The sequence below is a fragment of the Lissotriton vulgaris genome, chromosome 1_1, assembly GCF_964263255.1.
Source record: "Lissotriton vulgaris chromosome 1_1, aLisVul1.2, whole genome shotgun sequence".
Classification (NCBI taxonomy): Eukaryota; Metazoa; Chordata; class Amphibia; order Caudata; family Salamandridae; genus Lissotriton; species Lissotriton vulgaris.
The window spans coordinates 143,803,469-143,812,114 of NC_141685.1; positions in this window are offsets into that span (position 1 = coordinate 143,803,469).

Sequence of the window (8,646 nt, forward strand, 5' to 3'; positions counted from 1 at the left end):
ATCCTGGCTTTCCTCCTTTCTGTCCCAACGCTCCTTTCAGATCTGGGAGAATAACACCCGCTCCTCCGACACACCCCTCCAATGTGGCGTGCCTCAGGGCTCCTCCCTGAGCCCCACATTGTTTAACATCTATATGTCCCCATTGGAGGAGGTCGTCACCCCGTTCGGAGTGAGCATTGTCAGTTATGCGGATGACACACAACTAGTTGTCTCCCTTTCCCACCCTAGTCAACAGCCTGCGGACTTATTCAACTGCTTGACGCAGATCCAAGGGTGGATGAATAACTCAGCATTAAAGCTGAATGGCTCTAAAACTGACATTCTCCTTCTGGGTCAGAAAGGAATCACCTTCCCTTTGAATATCTGGCCACCCTGTTTGGGACCCCCCCCTGACCCTAAACAGGAAGTAAAAAGCCTTGGAGTATGGATCGAAACAGACCTCTCATTCACCACGCAGGCCAAAAAAGTGGCGGGCACCTGCTTCGGGCTGCTCAAATCAATGAGAAAGATCCTGCCCCTTCTTCCACCCACATCGCAGAGACTCCTCATCCAAGGCCTCATACTGTCCAGGCTTGACTATAGCAACGCTATATACCTGGGCGCACCCGAAGCAACCCTAAACAAACTACAGAAAATCCAAAACGCCGCCGCCCGGATCCTCACGCACACCCCTGCCAGAGCTTCAGCCAAACCTGCTCTGAAGCTACTTCACTGGCTCCCGGTGAGGGAACGAGTAATTTTCAAGGCTTTGAGCCTGGCCCACAGATTAATGCAGAATCAGGGCCCTCCCATCCTGAGGAAATTTATACAACAGTATAAAGCCCCTAGATCCCTTCGATCGGACAAGGAGTCCCTCATCATCTTGCCCAGATACAAAAAAGCTCGCACGGGCGGAAGACGTTTCTCGATCCACACAGCTCGCCTATGGAACGCTCTCCCCCGAGAACTAAGGAAAGAACCGAACTACCTGCGATTCAGGAAACGACTCAAAACTCACCTGTTCCCTTGATTTTTAACCACTTCTGTTTCAAAAGGAAAAATTTCTGTCCCCCCCTTCTTCTCACCCCCGACCCCACAGGTGTAGGGATCTTTAGCGCTGGGATACCTCAGGGTGACTACGCGCTCTATAAAAATTTTTAATAATAATAATAATAATAATCTGGGTTCCCTTCTCGTCTGTGCCTTGGCTCATCTTAGGATCACCCCTGCAGTCACGGATACACGTCTGCACCGCTATGCTCTGTCTCCTCTGCTCCCCTCCAAGTCACTGGAACCTCCCTCTTGTTCTCTGTTTCGTCTGTCTCACTCTCGTCGTTCTGCACTACTCCTCTCTCCTCTCGATCACGAACTATCTTCACCTTCCAACTTCGATCTTATAAATCAGTTACTGCCGCTCTAGTATTCGTTCGCTCTGCTAACTTCTTCACTCTGCATGCTCTGATCTCAGTATCAAAGCTCACCAGCTGCTCCAACTAAAATAACTTCAATCTTTCTGAGAGAGTATCAGCCTTCGGTCTTTTCGGACTTCAAAATGGCGACTGTCTGCTTTAAGTTGATTAACTGCAATAATGCTAACAACTAGCTGCCGTCTACTAACTGACTGAATGAACTCTCCTCCTCTCCATTCTTTTGCTAATATAGAACCTTGTTCATGCATGGAAATTTCCGGCCAGTAACCTGCCACCCACCAAATTCTTGTACCACCCCGTGCCAAGGACACGTTCTCAGCCGGCCGGCCTGATGATATGAAGAAAAATACAGTCTTTCGATAAGGGCCAGCCCGAGCCGGTTCTCTCCAAGCGAACAACACCTTATAACTAAAACATTACATTTGACCTAAAAGCATCTCAAGCAGCCGAGGCAGAAAGAAAGATGGAGTCTCTCTCGTTTGAGGCCTACAAGGCCCGAAATAAGTATAAAGATGAATAACTCTATCAGGATGGATTTAACCATCCAACAGGCCATTTTTCCAATAGATTTAGCATTGTATACTGTCAAGGCAGGGACACCTAAAATAGAGAAAGCCAAACTAAGATATTCAGATTCAGAAAATAAATGTAGTGTAGAGTCACAATTGTCCTTTAAATTTACAGCATCACGGACAATACGGGAATTCACATTAGGATGTGAAGAAAACATTATTAAGCTTAATCAAGTAATAGCACAGGGTCCTCCGGTAATATTTGCAGAATATAAGGCTAAGATGTATTGCCAAAAGAGAAAAGCCATCCAGAAGGTAATAGCATTGTACAATAGTGGCTAGGGGTAACAACAAGACTTTTGCAGGTCATATTATTTTTGACTGAAATACATGACTTCGATGATCTCCGGGAACATTAAGTTTTTTCATGATCTGTAAATGAAGTGGCACCTTTTAATTTCAAACAAACACATTCAGTTATGGCGCTTGGATCACATGTGAGGAAAAAACATAGATCACCCTGCGTGATATTATATGTAGTGATTTGAGAATAAATCGGTGGTACTGGATCCAACAGCACTGTACATAAAGGACAATATACATGGGTCACAAAATCACCTATAATAATATTAGGACGGGCATTTGATATATTGAAAATATGGGCAAGGGTCTCCAAAGAAGCTGGGACGGCAACCAAACAGGTCGCTAATATGTCTGTTACCGAACGCATCGGTGTTAAACAGAAATGTGGGGAGTTTGTCACCCTCCATGCCAGGGTAGTCCAAAAGTTAGATGATGAATCCCACGCAGCAATGGAACGTTGCATTCTGATTCTCCAATCAACCTGAGTCTGGGGGTTCCGCCCTCTCCCGACGTAGCAGGCCAAAAGGAGTCCAACGCCGGCACATCCTGCAGCAGCAGTCCAGAGAATGATCTGAAATAAAATCAAATACAGGCATTATTCATTCTCGTAAGTAACATTTGTCAGCTGGGACAGCCTCCCAGCTATCTCTTCCTGGTCTCATGACAAGTACTGTATTATCATGACCTATTGCAATGATTTCAGCTTGCTCAGGGGGATTTTTAGGCGATTGCACCCACACTCTGGCACCTGGATTATCAGAGTAGCCAACACCTTTTTCTCCTTGAACAGTTAATAGGGTTGGGGCAGTGCCTTTCTGAATCTCACCACTGAAAACAGGCATTATTAGCAATTGAGCAACTCGGTCAGTTTTATGAATCGGTAAATCAACCTCACTGCTATTCAGCAGGAGTACCTTAATCTCTCCCTGATAATCACTGTCAATTACACCTCCAAGCACTTGAATGCCTTTTAAGGCCAGGCCCGATCTTGGGGCAATAAGTCCAACATTTCCAGTTGGTATACTGACACCAATGCCAGTTTCAGTGATAACTTGATCTCTTCCTTTTACAGTAATGTTATTCATGGCATGCAGGTCCAAGCCTGCGGAACCTGGGGTTGCTCTGCATGGAGCCAGGGCTCCAGGGGAAATTTCCCAATACATTACAGTATTTTTCACTGTGTTTGGTTTAGCATCAACAGCTGGAGGAAATAAACGCATTAATGGGGAATCAGCATTTAAAAAAGGACGATTATTCAAAATTAACAGTGCTTGAAACAAATAATCTCTCCAATTTTTATATTTGTCATCAGTTAATTTGCGCAGTTGATCTTTTAGCAAACCATTCATTCTCTCCACAAGGCCTGCTGCCTGTGGATAGTATAGTATGTGAAACACCCATTCAATGTTGTTTTCCACACAAAATTCCTGCACCAATCTTCCCTTGAAGTGTGATGCATTGTCAGATTGAATTTGAAATGGGACACCATAATACAGCATAATCAATTCCAATGTTTTGATGGTGTTTACTTGGGTAGCTCGTTTACAAGGAAAGGCCACTAAAAGACCACTGTACGTGTCGACAATGGTGCATATATATTGACAATTTTTACTCATAGGGAGTGGACCAATATAATCAATCTGCCAAATTTGAGCGGGTAATTTACCTCGGTGTAATTGTCCTCTGACAATTTGGGGTACTTTTCGTTGTCTAGAATGTTGACAGATAGGACAATGCATTATAGTATCTTTGATCAAATTTAGAGGAAAATAAATTCCTAGGTCAGCAGCCCACCTGCTAGTGGCTCTCTCTCCAAAATGTCCTGCTTTCTGATCGGCCCATTTCGCTAATCCCGCCAAATCAGAATCCTGCATGTCCACCACTGCCTCAGCAATTTTAGATTTCTCATCTGCAATGTTGTGAAAGAATTTGTCAAGGGAGTCTATTGGTGTATGGGCATCCACATGAAAGATTGTAACAGTACTTTGCGGAAGCAATTCCCAAATTTCTTGCCATAATTCTTTACCCCAAAGTTCTTTAGAATGCAATTCCCAATTACGAGCATGCCATGTTGGTAACCAGACCGCCAGCCCATTAGCAGTGGACCAGGAGTCAGTAAAAATGTGACACATACCAGGTAGTTCCTGTTTCAAAACTTGATAAACCGCATACAATTCAGCAAATTGACTACTTTTTCCTTCACCAGTTGTACTTAGCAATTTTTGTGTGATAGGATTATAGGACACTGCCTTCCAATGCCTCTTCTCTCCTATGTACTTTGCTGAACCATCCGTAAACCACACATGGTTTCTGTCCTCCGCGGACAGATCATCAAATGGTTTACCCCACTTAACAGGGGATTCCTGTACTATAGGTACGGAGCAATCACTCCCAGTCTCATTCGATGGCGCCAGCGCCACTTGCTCATGTAACATTGCAACACATTTCGGTCCCACACGTGCCCTGCCTTGTATATACCATTTCCACTTAATCACACTCGCCTCTTGAGCATGTCCAATTCGATGAGTTTCCGGCGAACTCAAAACCCATTGCATAATAGGAATTTCAGGTCTCAACATCACATCATGTCCCAAAGTCAATTGCTCGGTATCCACCAGAGCCCAATAACATGCAAGTAACTGTTTTTCAAAAGGTGTATAACGCTCACCAGCATCGGGTAACTTTTTAGTCCAGAAACCTAACGGTACTTTATTTCTACCTTGTTTTTGCCACAGACTCCAATTCGCATAAGGACCTTGCACAGACACATTCAGATCCACATCACCATGACGCACGGGCCACAAATCCAAAGCATACTGGATCGCTTCTTTCGCCAAATCAAACGCATCTTGCTGCGGTTTACTCCATTCAAACGCATTCTTTTTACGAGTGACTCTGTACAAAGGGGCTAATATCTGACTTAAATGTGGAATATGCTGACGCCAAAAACCAAATAAACCAATGAATCTCTGGGCTTCTTTTCTGTTCCGGGGAACTGCAAAATCAAGAATTTTCTGTTTTACCTGTGGAATTACTTCTCTGTTTCCTTTATGCCAATTGATGCCTAAAAATTTTACACTCTGTGATGGACCTTGCAACTTGTCGGGATTGATTTCCCAACCTTTTTCTCGCAAATGATTGATAACCTGATCTAACTGAGTCTGAACTTGATCCAGTGTCTCACCTTGAATCAAAATGTCGTCAATATAATGACAAATCTGTATCTGTGGGTTTATGGGTATTTCAGATAAATGTTCCGCCTCCAGGCAGTGACAGATCATAGGACTGTGTACATAGCATTGGGGAAGACTTCTAAACGTCATTTGACGTCCATTCCATGTAAAACTGAACTGTTCCTGACACTCGGGGGCAATTGGAATTGAAAAGAAAGCATTAGCAATGTAAATAGACGCATACCACATTCCTGGATGTTTCTGAATTCTCTCAATTAAGGTAATCATGTCTGGTACTGCAACATTCAAAGGGGGTGTATGTTTATTCAGTTTGCGGTAATCAACAGTCATACGCAAAGAATTATCACTTTTACGCACAGGCCAAACGGGATTATTCCAAGCAGAAGTAACCGGAGTTATAACTCCTGCATTCACCAGATCCTGAATTGTAGCACTAATTTCTTCATGACCTCCTGGAATACGATACTGTTTTTGGGAAATTACTTTTGTAGCCTGGGGAATTTTTATAGGAGGCATTCTCAAACGGCCAACTTGTACGGGTCTAGATGATATATAACCTCTACTTCCAAATTGATAACATCCATCATCTAAATGTAAAGTCATACCTTTTAAGATATCAATTCCAATTATGTATTCCAAAAGGGGCACAACTAAAACAGAATATTCTTTTAGGGGAATTCTACCTATTTTCATCTCAACATTTGTTTGTACTGCGGGGGTTTCTTTTCCACCTAAACCAGTAATTGTAAAAAATTGTCCTTTGAATTTCTTTGATTTTCCATGAATTAAAGTGGCCTCCGCTCCTGTATCTACCAATGCTCGGGCCCTCTGTATATTACGATGTCTCCAAAAAATGTCAATATCTACATAGGGTCTATTATCTTTGTGAGCCCAATTGCGTATTGGAGCTTGACCTATTTCCTAGTCATTTTTATTGCGTTCTGACAACCAAGACAAATCAGGGTAAATACTCTCAAATTTTCTGGACAATGTAATTTCCTGTTCATATCCATTCCCATCACGAAACGGGTTTTTGTCATCTGCATGGTATTGTGAATTTCATTCAGAAAACCTGTGTCGTTCATCTCTTCTCCCCATTTCGGGGGACTGATCCCTTTCATCTCTGTATCTGCTCTCAACACGCTCATCTCTCCCCCTCTCTCTCTCCCCCTCTCTCCCCCTCTCTCTCTCACGCCGAGGAGACACATCTCGATCATTCAGTCGTCTATCATGCCGATCTGAATCATCACGACGTCTGTCATCCCCACTGTCATCAGAATATTCACGATCACAATCATTATTTCGTACACGTTGAGCACCCTCCTTCCTGTCCAAACCACGCTTGCGAAACATATCCCACAAGCGAATATTAGGTTCACCATCAATGTCTTCTCTCTTCACACCATCAGCCAACAAGGCAAGAAACATATCACGTCTAGAAAACTGATAATTTCCAGCAGTACAACCCTCAGGTCTGGATTGTCTTTCAGGTATAAGCCATTCGCCCAATTCACCAAGCTGACGTACAGATTCAAGCACTAAGGACAACGCGTTACCAGTTTGATTGTTCAACAATGTCATCATAACTTGTTTATATGCAACAGGGGAAGAAGGGATAATGCGATTCCGCACAGAAGATGTCAACAAACCATCCAACAACCTGTCAGAAGTACTCAGAAAAATCGCAGTTTTCATTACCTCCTCCTTCCGTCTTTGTGCCGCATCTTGTAAAGTATACCGTGGCTTAACATTCAGAGGCCAATCAGATTCAGTAGGGTACTTTTGATTACAACCATCAGTTGCTAACTGAAGCAAACTAATTTGACCAATACCATTATAGTTTCGTAAAAGATCTTGTACAGTAGAATCAGAACGCAAAGAACAAAATTTCAAAGCATCTCCCGCATCCAACATGATGCCAGCAGCACCCAATTCATAGAGATGCACCATCCATGTAAGCAAGGCCTCACCAGGCCGCTGTCGAAATCGTTGCAAAATGTCACTAACTTCCTGTTGTGTAAAATCTTCTAAGCTATCCAAAGGAATACCATTCGGATTACCAGGACCCTGCTGTAATTTTCGCCAAAAAAACGGATCCGCCGAAACCTCAGTACGAGGGGCACAAGGAACCCGATCAACAGATTTAGAGGGACATGTAGATTGAGAAATGTCATCAGATGTAGAACACCGACCATGGTCGCCGGAATCATCAAGTTTGTCAAAAGTATTAGATTTACAATCACGTCCGGTGCGAGAATACTCGCGTCTGTCAGACTCCTCAGCCGAGGAGCCAGAATCATTCGAGTCCCAGATATTACCATCCCACTCATCAGGATTCCAGTCCAGTCCAGCTTTCGCTACGACCAGACGCACTTTCCGTTTGCAAACACGACCACGATGATTCTTATATTTGTATTTAGCAATACGAACAGCAGCTCTTTCAGCAATAGTCTGATAAGTCTCAAGTTTATCGGCAAGCAATTTATTTTGACATCGCAAAAGAGTGTGAGCATTTTGCACTTCAACAAACTTCTCTTCAATATCAGCATATTGTTTCTGCAATTTCAGAAATGTCTCATGTACAATCCTGTATGTAGATAAAACAATTCAACCTCTGCGTCCCAAAATAGGAAGCTCATCACCCTTCACAACCAGCGCTTTCTGCAAACAAGCAATCACTTTAGTCGGGCGTTGATTCCCATCCGGGAATTTTAACAAGCAATTTAAAAGTAGATTTTGACCTTCTCAAAAACATTGTGCCAAAAAGAAAAAGATGTATACAACTATAAACAAATAATGTACAAAATATACTCCGTACGCGCCAAGCGCAAACCAACAAGATAGAAACAATACCGCGCTAACAGGCTTACGTAAACGGTTCATGACGCCAGATGTAAAGACCGGATTTTTTGGACCAGATGAAATCAGCTCACCAAAGCACCACTAACCCAGCCGAAACGTAACCACCTCCCTCCTCAGGACCTACTTACCATGATACATGGGTACCTACCTGGGGATGGGGAATTAGCAATATACAAGCTTAGATCATCCAAAACACCACCAAATCCATAGAGATTACTAGAAACAATATTCTACACCACATTCATACCTTATAGTCTCGCGGCAACTTAGGCCCAGAGTATGCTACCCTCCTACTCATAGTGAAAG